At 52.1% G+C, this 11567-nt stretch overlaps 1 pseudogene; it reads right to left on the reverse strand.

The window, feature by feature from the left end:
* Window positions 1–2386: 2386 nt before the first annotated feature.
* Window positions 2387–2869, reverse strand: LOC103273547 (annotated as a pseudogene).
* Window positions 2870–11567: the final 8698 nt, after the last annotated feature.

Consider the following 11567-nt stretch of genomic DNA (forward strand, 5'->3'; position numbering starts at 1 on the left):
CCCTGCGGCGGCCCCTCCCCCTGGCCGAGAGCTTCCCCCCCGCCCCGCCTGCCTTCTCCACGCGCGGGGACTCCTATCGGGGTCGGTGGACGCCGCTGAGCTCGCCCCTCGGGAAAGGACGGCTCTCAGCGGGTACACAGATCTCCGAGTGAGGACGCCGAGTCCAGAGCGTTGCTGACTGACCCCTTCCTCGTCTTTCGGGATGTGCGAGGGTGGGCTAAGGCCGCAGACTCGAAGCGTGGGGTCTGTCCGGTGGGGATGCTCCTGGAGAGGGGGTGCAGGGACGCGGGGGCAAGTCCCAAGGTGCGTCCCCAGCCCACCTGGAGAGGCCCGCTTCTGGAGATGTCCGTTACTTTTGTACTGTAAAAAAATCTCAAATTTTCAGCAACTTGGAAACTTAAAACAAGAACACGTGGCTGGCATCTTCTGGAAATCCACAGCCGCGCATTCAAGAGGGGCCCCATCGCTGTTGGCCCCAGCGCCCTGGTCCTGCAGCCTCCTTGGGGTCCAATGGTCGGGGGCCCTGGGGACTCTGGGCCTCCCCTGCCAGCAGCCCCCTCAGCCCCCAGAATTTCACCCCTTGGCAAGACTGGGATCTGCAGGCTCCCTGGGCTGGTTCCTTTGGTATGCCGCCAGGTCTCCTGGAGCTGCCACCCAGCAGCAAGTGGGGCTGAGAAGCTGTATCCTGTGCTTGGACCTTGGGGCTGACACTAAGGATATTGGACAGAATCAGACTGGCTACCCGGTTGATGAGGAGATGGGAGAGGATGAAAATGGCACGTGGGAACTGCTTCTGTATCACCCTCTTCATGATCCTTTGTGCCTCATCAGAACATCAAACGTGTTCTCAAGGGGAGACAGAAGGCATGGACCAAGGGCATTTTCTAAGCCTTAGGAAGGCAGCAGTTTGGGATTTAAATTCTGTTGAGATTTAAATATAGCCTAGAATCATTTTTCCTTGTGTTAAATAATACTACTTCTTAGAAAGGGGTGGGGAGTGAGGGTTAAGGGAAATTGACTTAGAATTAGAACCCTTCTTGGGGAGGCTGTCCTGGTGGGCCAACGCTGCAGGGGTAGAGCCTAGAAGGAGGGCAGGGAGGAAATGGGATGTGTCTCCTGATGCCCCAAGGTGGCCTGACCAGGTATTTCCCAATCACCACACACACCCAGCGTGCAGGGTGCAGGGTTTGTTTGGGGGTCAGTTTGTTTTGAAAGGCTTTCAAGGAAATGAATAGTCCCAGAGTTTTCCTTAGTCCCCCAAGGCATTCTCTGGCCTTGTTCCGGGTTTATGCATCAAGAATTTGGAGGAAGATTTTTAGTTTCTTCCAGCGGGATAGGTTACAACTGCCTTTTCCATTTCTGAGGGTCCCAGCACCCTGAAAATCTGTCTGTAGGAGAACTAAACAAAAAGGAAGCAAACCAGGGCCCTGCTCACACTCACCAGGCATCCTTCATTTCTCCCAGAAACAAAGGTGGCATCAGGAAGTCAGGGTTCAGCACCCCCTCCCGCCCAGTTCCAGGCCCGGCCAGAGTCCGCCAAAAGGTTTTCTGAGTTTGCAAACACCTAGCTGGCTGTTTGGAAACATTTTGTCAGCACCAAATAAAAACTGCAACTCAGGCTGCCTTCCTGGAGATGGTCCCTGGATGCAGGTGCACTTGACCTTTGGCCCCCACCCTTCCTGAGCTTCCAGAATTCTGACAGCCCTGTGCCAACAATAGCCAACCCATCTTCCCTTCCCCAGCCCCTTGGGCTAGGAACTTGCTCTGCAGGAAAAGAAAGGAAGGCGGTCAGACCGAAAGGCAAACCTCAGAAGGGTTGTCTTCTCTCCTCAGTGCAATTCCTCCTGGCACTCTCTTAAAGAAGCCTGTGCTTCCCATCCTGATGGGCCTCTGCTTCCTGGTGTTCTTGGTTGGCATTTGTGTCCTCAGCACCTAGAGGCTATACTTCCAGAATCCTTGATTTCTACTCAGTTTCCTAGTCTTCCATGTCTTGTACACCTTATGAGGAAAAAAAAAAAAAACATAGCATGTGCTTCTGGAGATATAAGCAAATGACTGGAGGAATTTCTCACTTAACATAATGGAAGAAATACTTTCATCTCAAAGCCTGCAAGAACGGTACTCTGTTTTTATTATTATTTTGTATATTATTAAAGATTTGTGGGAAACAGCGAGTCTTCTTTTCCACTTGGAATTTCTTTTTTGCTGTTCTTGTTAATTTAGTTTTTATTTCTCTGCAATCCAACTAGATGTGGAAGGGAATAAGGAAAAAAGAATTGTAGCGAGAACACAAAGATTATAGGATATTGCGAGCAAATGGGATGGAGAGGTGCTCTCCTGAACTACAGAAGGAATGGTCTGGTAGTTTAAAATAAACAAGTCAAATTTATTGGAATTGTCCACAGTTGGCAATGGTGATCTTCTTGCTGGCTTTGCCATTCTTGTACCCAAAGCCTTCCTCCATGGCTTGCACAATATTCGTTCTCCCTTTCACCTTGCTAAAGACCACATACTTGCCATCTAACCATTCAGTTTTAGTAGTACAGATGAAAAACTGGGAACCGTTTGTGTTGGGTCCAGCATTTGCCATGGACAAGATGCCAGGACCTGTAGGCTTCTGGATGAATTTCTCATCCTCAAGTTTCTCCCCATAGATGCACTTGTCACCAGTGCCATTATGGCATGTGAAGTCACCACCCTGACACATAAACCCTGGAATAATTCTGTGAAAGCAGGAACCTTATATCTGAATCCTTTCTCTCTAGTGCTCTGTGGTCTTTGAAACTTTGTCTGCAAACAGTTCGAAACAGATGCAACCCAAGGGCTCACCTCGGACAGCCTTGTCAAAGAACTCAGTGGGGTTAACCATGGCTGATGGAAAAAGGGTCAAGGCAGCGGCGTATGCAAAGTGCTCCACTTGGAATTTCTTTTTTTTTTTTTTGAGTTGGAGTCTCACTCTGTCGCCCAGACTGGACTGCAGTGGCCACTCCCGGCCACTGCAGCTTTGACCTGCTGGGCTCTGACAATCCTTCCGCTCAGCCTTCTAAGTAGCTGGAACTACAGGCGCGCGCTACCACGCCTGGGTAATTTTTTGATTTATTGTAGAGATGAGGTCTCGCCAAGTTGCCCAGGCGGGTCTCGAACCCGCAATCCATTCACCTCAGCCTCCCAAGGCACGGGATTACAGGCTGAGCCACCGAGCCCGGCTGCCACTTGGAATTTCTTAAGCCTGCCTTACAACTGCAGTGTTTCTGGAGTTCATCTTACTGCTTTTAGAACTTGAGACTGGAAACACCCCCAACAGGAAATGGGTGCCTTTAATGGTCATAGTTCCAGCACCCCGGGGCCATGGGCATGGGGCACCCTGGCTGTGGGTATGTTACAAAACTCTTAAAATAAATCAATAAATGCAGACAGTGGAGCTTGACAGCAGCATTTATACAGATGGACAAGTGCCAGCTGGTACCCAGCACTGTCTCCAACTCTGCATCCGCCCTCTCTGTGAGTTAAGGGTTGGGGTGGTAGCACCCCTTTCAGGATGGCTTTTCCAAGTCACCAGGAAGAAGACAAAGTGCTTTTCCTTCTTAACCCTCCCCTCCTAGATGCCTAAGGCTCTTCTGTATCCTCTGGGCCTTGTTTCCTTTGGTTTTGCCCTTTAAAAATTTTTATTTTATCTTTTTTGAGTTGAAGTCTCACTCTGTCGCCCAGGCTGGAGTGCAGTGGCACACTCATGGCCACCGCAGCCGTGACCTCCTGGGCTTAGGAGAGCCTTCTGCTTTAGCCTTCCAAGTAGCTGAAACTACAGGAACACATCATCTCACCTGGCTAATTTTTGTGATTTATTGTAGAGACGAGGTCTTACCAAGTTGTCCAGGCTGGTCTCAAACTCCCAGGCTCAGGCAATCCTCTCACCTAGGCCTCCCAAAGTGTTGGGATTACAGGCTGAGTCTCCGCATCCGGCCTGTCCTGTTTTAAAAAAGGGCTTCAGTCTAGTCATTTCAGGAGCCTGAAAATAAGATCCACCACTGCAGTAGCATCCTCCTCGAGGCCTTGGTCTGCTTTGATTGTGTCTGGAGAGCTCAACAGATAGTCAGGGAGTCACAGCCCTAGCCTGGGAGGGGCATATGGGAAGAAAGACAAGCTTGAAACACTTGGGAATGGCCCAGTTGCCCATGGGTTGAGTCAGGAGCTCATGGGGAACAGGTGGACCCAGAGATTGTGCAGTGCCTGCTCTGGAGAGCACTGCCCCCTATACTGCTGCTCCCCTGGGAAGCATCCACCCCATGACCGCCTTGGGCGTGTGGGACTGGCCAGGTCAGTTGCCCCTGCCCATTTCGGACGGCATCGACTTTCATCATGTGGGTCCTTCTGTGGACTGCTTTAATGGACCATGAAGGTAGGCAGAGCAAGCCTGGCCCCTCATCTCCCAAGCCAAGCAGAAGTGGAGGGACCTAAGGCCAGGGAATGTTGGGACAAGGTGAGGAGGTTTGGGGAGCTTGAGGGTGGAGGGCCTGGAGAGGTAGCCTCAGGTTGGCAGAGCAGAACTGTTACAAACTGGACAGAAACTTGCCCATCTGTGGACCAGTAGGCCCTTCTAGTTCCAATGCTCTAGGGGTTCTAGTTCTTGTTTCTGTGGCTGTTATTAGTGAGGAACTATTGATGTGGCAGTTGGATTTGCTTGACATTAAAGTAGGGCCAAGACCAAGCCTGCGGCTCCAAGAGGTCTTTTGATGTCTGTGTGTCCCTAACTCGTGTTCTGCAGTCATAGGCAGCTGGTGGTGTGAGAGGGGCAGCAAGACAGAGGCATTAATGTTTAAGGGGGCTAGTTGAAGAGCAACATCCACAACCTGGCAGGGGTGGTCCCCTGTCTTGCCCAGGCATCTGTGGAGTAAGCCACCTGTCCCTCTTCAAGTGGAGGGAAACTATACCTGCAAATGTCAGTTTCACACCGTTTTTTTTACTGGAGGTGCCAGGCAATAGGGAGCAAGTTCTGACTCCTTCCCCATCACAGATCAGAAGACTGTGGGGTACTCTGGTCCCATGCAGATGTGGGAAGACCAGGACCAGTGCCCCAGCATGGGGCTGCAGGACCATGGCCACAGCCTTTATTCCAGGCTTTCTGCTGGGGTGGCACAGGGCGTGAGCCTCCTGCCAGGAGTTAGGAGACATCCGAGTGGCAGCTGTCATCTCAGCGTCTCCAGGTACCACTGGCATCGAGCACAGGGAACTATCTCTTTTTTTGTTACTATTCACTCCTTCAAAAAATATGTGCTTTTCTGCCGTTTGCAGAAAATGGGCTAGGTATAATGATGGACATGGGTGAGCATGGTCCAGACTGTGCCATGAGATGGTGACAGACAGTGGAGGTGGGAAGGGGAGGTCTTGAGAGAGAGGTGGAATGGCTCATTGCTAGGGCGAACACGGTGCCATCCTCCAGGTAGTCCACACAGGCTCGAGACACGCCTGCTGTGTGTTGAGCCCTGCCTGGGTTGTGAGTTCTGTGGGGAGGACAGGACAAGATGCCTTCTCCTGAGGACCGTGCATCCCAGTTAAGGAGATAACACTAAAGGCACAAATGATGAGTAAGGAAATAACCAGGGTGGTGGCATGGAGGGCTGGCACGAAAGTGGCCGTGGCTGGGGAACTGCTTCTAGAGCAGAGTGTGGCCCCGGCAAAAGACACGGGGCAGGAGGCAGCCACCGGATCCTCCCCCTCTGGACACTGAGGTTCTTGGCAGAGGAGGAAGAAGAGGAGAGGGAAATCCAGACAGGCTCCCAGATGGGAAAAGCCAACCCAGTGGAAATACTCTGCGTTGTAGAATGTCCATTCGCCATCTGTTGCCCAAACATATGTGATCCATCCCAGAGGGAATTGCAGGGCAGGTATGGGGTATCCAGGCTTCAACAGAGTCGGGGTATTGCCAGGCAGGGATGATTGGGAAGGGGGACAAGGACTTGGGGCTGCTGGCTGTGTCTTGGAGCCAAGTTTGTGGGGAAGCACAGAAGGGGTGAGCAGGAGGAGGAGGAGGAAGGTTGGAGTTGGAAGGTCCCTGTGGCTCCAGAAGTTGAACCGTTTTTGCCTGTGATATTTCACAACCCAGAGTGGCTAGGCTGGATGGTGGGGGAGGGGAAGACCCCTGTCCTGGGAGCAGGTTCTTGGGGTGGACTAAGGAGGGCCAGCCAGTGATGCTGAGGCAGGGACACCGGCTCTCTCCATGGCTTCTGGATGGATCCCTGGCCACTTCAGCTGCCTTAAGTGGGAACAAGATGAAATTTTCCCTCTGCAGACTGGTCTTTTCTCATAATGCACATTTTTTCTGAGTATGAAAATTAATAGAAAATGCTAAGTATAAAATAAAGAAATACGTAAAGATGAAAACAAAAAGCACTGATAATGCTGTTGACAGTGGTGTTTTCGATGAGTCTTTTATGAAAACAGCACAAGGACCCACCAGGATGTGGCTTGTACCTTGCCTTGTCCCCAATCTCCTCCAGGAAGTGTCCTGTTATGTTGCCAAATGCTGGGCACCATCACGAGTTGTAGTTGTTGGCTAGAATTCCACGGTGGAAATAGATGCATGTCCCCATGTGCAGCTCCCCAAGGCAGTGTTGGGGTGACCCCTTTCTCTCTATCATGTGGGTCAAGGGTCTCCTGGAGAGGGACATCATGACACAGAACAGGGCAGTAGCCTAGGAGAATCAGATTGTCCAGCTCCAGTCCCTCACTGTACCCACCCCCAACAGAGTGCCAATGTGGTCACCCTAATGAACCTTTCCTCCCACATGTTCTGAGAGACTTGCTTCGAGAAGAAATGGCTGTCTGAGAGGTATGTATGGTTGAGACTGGATGCCTGGCCTGGCACCCTCAGGCTGGCACAGCCCCGGGGAGGAGGGGGTCCCTGGAGGCCAAGAACAGAGCCAGTGACAGGAATCTCAGAATCAGAGATGTCTCGCAGGCCCAGCCAGTTGCTGTGCAGTGATTGGGGGCCATGGAGAATGGGGAGTCCCTGGTCCCCAGACAGTCAAGACAATGTGAAAGCCTGTGACTTGGAAAAGGACACAAGACTCCGAGGGGCAGCACCGGCTTTTGAGGACAGTCTGCAGATGTTCTCATTTTTTCTGACCTGGTTTCCATGGTTTGAGGTGTTGTTTGTTTGTTTAAAAAGAAAACACATGAGCTATGGCATGAGGAAGACAAGGTGGTCACTGGAATCAATGACTGTCTTTACCGAACATAAATTAATCCCCAGACCAAGCACTCTATAATGACACCTTACAGGGACATTGTGCCATGGTACAAAGTCTAATGACATTAGCACACCATCATCATGCTGGCATTTCCATGGTGGTTTCCGTTAAAGCAGAAAGAACAAAAGTTTGATGGGGAAAAAAACATTTTTCTTGTAAAACACAGCTAATTCCAAAACTACTAAAACAACGTGACAGTCTGAAATCGAGCAGAGCCTCTTAGACCCAGCCGAACCAGGAAGAAGATGCAACTAGCTCTTCCTTAGGACCAGGAATCTCTGGGTCCCCAAGGCCTGGAAGGAAATTTCCAGAACTTTCTTTGCATAATCAGCAAGAAAGGGTCAGGACCAGGCCAACAGGTTTAGAAACACAGGAGTCGTAGGTACCCAAATAGCCAGATCTACTTCTGTTTTCTCAGAGCCCATGAGCAGGTAGAGGGCTGGTGGCTGGGCCACCTTGGGTTTCCCTGGGTGTCAACGGACAGAAGTCAGATGTCAGAATGACAGGAAGCAGACTATCACAGCATCCAAGAGGAGTTCCAGTGCCTGCAGAGGAAGTGCCTAGGGCCCTGGGTTCTCCAGCCCACTCCATCCCCCGTCTTGACCAAGCAATCCGGTGTCTTCCCAGGGAAGAACCTCCCCAAGGCCATACCTAGCAAACCCTATGGAGACTCCCAGGCTGATTCGGATTGCAGATTGGAGATGCCTCCCTCCCTCATTCCTCACTGTCAGGCCTGAGCTGGTTGTGGGGGTGTGGTAGGGAGGAACACTGGGGTGGGCTGGTCGGTGGCTGGATCATGGGCAAGGGATGGGCTTTAGGCTCCTCGGGCCAGCCCACAGTCCAGCCCCAACTGTCCCTGCTGGACACCCATTTGGTGACCACCAGCCTGGGTCTCCGTTTCTTTTTTTTCTTTTTTGAGTTGGAGTCTCACTCTTACCCAGACTGGAATGCAGTGGCCACTCCCAGCCACCGCAGTCTCGACCTGCTGGGCTCTGGTGATCCTTCCACCTCAGCCTTCCAAGTAGCTGGAATTATAGGTGTGCTCTACCACGCCCGGCTAATTTTTGATTTATTGTAGAGATGAGGTCTCGCCAAGTTGCCCAGTCGGATTTCAAACCCACGGGCTTAGGCAATCCACTCACCTCGGCCTCCCAAAGTGCTGGGATTACAGGCTGAGCCACTGAGCCTGACCGGGTCTCCATTTCTTTATCGACAGTGTGCAGTCACAGCACCCTCAAGTTGGTGTAAGGTAAGGGTGAGAAGGCTTTGGGGCAGGCCCCAGCACAGGGGTTCCTGTGTAGACACTAGCCCCTCATATCCTGAGCATGCTGCCACCCCTTCTTCTTCTTCTTCTTCTACTTCTTATTCTTATTCTTCCCCTCCTCCTCCTCCTTCTCTTCCTCTTCCTCCTCTTGTTCCTCCTTCTCCTCCCCTCCTCCTCCTCCTCCTCCTCCTCCCCCTCCTTCTTCTTCTAACAAACTTGATTGGCCTAGGGAGAATTAGGAGAAGGCATGTACCATACAGTCAAAATTGTATTAGATCAGTACTCAGGTTAGATCAATATGCAATTCTGTATTGTACCCGTTTACTAGCACTAATTGAATGCAAACTGAGTGACTGAAAACCACAGGAATTGACTCTCACAGTTCTGGAAGCTAGAAGTCCAAACTTGCATTGGCAGGGCCAAGCTCCCTCTGAAGGCTCTGGGGAAGGATTTGACCCAGGTCTCTCTCCAGGCTTCTAGTGGTTTCCAGCCATCCTTGGTGTCCTTTGGCTTGTAGACACATCCACCAGGCTCTGCCTCTGTCATCTCTGTCTTCACACAGACTCCTTATAAGGACAGCAGTCATTGGAATTAAGACCACCCTAATCAGGTCCAATCTCATCAGAATTTAATGAACTCTATCTTCAAAGAGCCTATTTCCAAACAAGGTCACATTCCGAGTTTCCAGGTAGACCTGAGTTTGGGGGAGACACTATTCACTCTAAAACAAGTATCAAGTAGAGGCAAGGTACAGAGAGAAAGATGAGGCTTGGGGCACAGACATGGGGTGGGCAGTCTTAAAGTAGTAGGTAGAGTTGTATGGGACAGGTTAATCCTGGAGGTATGGGGAGCACAGAGACATGGCATTTGTGGGAGCCATGGGGTGAGGGAGGGTGAGGAAGAGAATTCCTAGTGGAGGAGACCCCAGGCTAAGCAGTGGGGGTGGGAGAGGCTCCTCTGGGAGAAGGGTCAACTGGACCGGGCAGAGATGGGAGCACCACACAACTGGAGGCACAGAGAGGAGTGTGTGGACTGAGAGGTCTTGTCCTGCCTTTGCCTCTGGCGCCTACATCAGATTCATCCTGATGCTGCCTGCTCCTACCTGCCCAGTCCTGGGGTCCCCCTTCCAGTCCCTCCACTCATGGAAAAGGCCAAGGAGTTAAGAACTGGGCAAGCAGGTGTCCCCGGAAGGTGCTGGAACACAGGATCCATCTGAGCCCCTCACAGGGAGTTATTTCTGGACCGATGCTCTTCCAGTCACTGCCCCAAATCCACGTAAGAGGAGGAGAAAGGTGAGTCAAAAGACACTCGGTTCCCTGGAACAGAAGCACTCCTAGAATAGGCCTCATCTGTGGGATCTCTGCAGGAAGGGGATGAGGGGCCTCTGTGGCTCCCACTTGGAGGCTGAGCCCTCCTGGAGGAAGTGACCAGATGCCCCTCTGTCCACATTTTGAAGGGTGAATGGCCACACCAAGCCATTCAGACCAAAGCAGGGCACTCTGGAGGGAGTGGAACAGGTCCACCCTCTTCACCCAAGCAGGCCCAGCCCCCAGCCCTGTCCAAAGCCATTAGATCCAAGGGACCCTCCATGGTGCTCAGCTCTACTGCCAGCCGCAGCACAACTCTCCTTTTTTTTTTTGAGGTGGAGTCTCACTCTGTCGCCCAGACTGGAGTGCAGTGGCTGCTCCCGGCCACCTCAGCCTTGACCTGCTGGGCTCCGGCGATCCTTCCGCCTCAGCCTTCCAAGTAGTCTGAATTACAGGCATGCGCTACTACGCCCGGCTGATTTTTTGATTTATTGTAGAGATGAGGTCTTGCTACCCAGGCGGGTCTCGAACCCACGGGCTCAGACAATCCACTCACCTCAGCCTCCCAAAGGCGCGAGATTACAGGCTGAGCCACCGAGCCTGGCTCAACTCTCCTTCTTAGGTGAGGCTGAAGAAGTAGGCCAAGAGCAACATCCCCTGAGCCTCTGGCCTCTCACCTCTGAAAAGCCAGGACCCCGTTGAGTGATGACGAGCAGCTTCCTGGGATGGCCAGGGAGCTGGGCCTCAGCCTTGGTTTGTTTTGAATGTTTGTTCATTGATTTATTCACCTAGGCCTGTGTGTGGCGGGTGAGGGGCTGGAATAGGGAGAAGTCCACGCCTGCTCAGAGTCCACTCCTCTCCCCAAAGAAGCCCAGGACAGGACAGGATAAAGGGCAGTGTCCCTGGGCCCTGAGATTTCTGTTCTGGACACATTCTCCCACTCTGGGGAGAGGCAGCTTGGTCAGGGGGCAGCTCTGGGTCAGAAGCCCACTGAACAGACAGGGAAGAAGGGCCTGACACTGGCTACAACATGGATGAACCTTGTGGACATTATGTTGCAGAAAAGAATCCAGTCACTAAAAGGGACAAGTCCCATGGGAGTTCCCTCCTATGAGATCCCTAGAGTGGCCAGGCCCACAGAGACAGGAAGGAGAAGGGAGGGTGCCGGGGGCTGGGGAAGGAATGAGAGTGAGTGTTTCATGGGAACAGAGTTCCAGTTTGGGAAGATGAGAAAGTTCTGGAGATGCACTTAATGCCCCTGAACTGTGTACTTAAAAATGTTTAAAATAATAAAATCTATGTTATGTGTATTTCATCACAATGAAATTTCTTCAAACTAAGTCCAAGAGTCCAGCAAGAACCAAAAGTGTGACAGGATCTCTCAGCAATCCCCTGCCCCATCCTTAGAAACCAGATCCCCCACCTCTGGCACCAGGGCAGGCCCAGCAAGGGGAGGGGGGTTGCAGGGGAGGGTACCTCAGTGTCCTGCCTGCAGCCCAACCTGTGCTCCACATCTGCATGGGCAATACTGGGTGTTCCCAGGTGCACTGAGGCTACAAGAAGACACTGCAGCAGCCTTCTCACCCCAACACCCTTCCCATACACCAAACCAACTGTTTCCAGAGTGGGAGCCACTACCCTCCAGCCCCACCCCTGCTGCCTGGATCTTGCTGCTGCCCCCGGTCCTGGCACTCAGGCAGCCGCTGGAAGGGCCCAGAACAAGGGACATAGGCCCTTCCTCCCAGCCAA

Source organism: Carlito syrichta, unplaced genomic scaffold, assembly GCF_000164805.1.
Source record: "Carlito syrichta isolate Samal-C Ts95f unplaced genomic scaffold, Tarsius_syrichta-2.0.1 Scaffold314085, whole genome shotgun sequence".
NCBI lineage: Eukaryota > Metazoa > Chordata > Mammalia > Primates > Tarsiidae > Carlito > Carlito syrichta.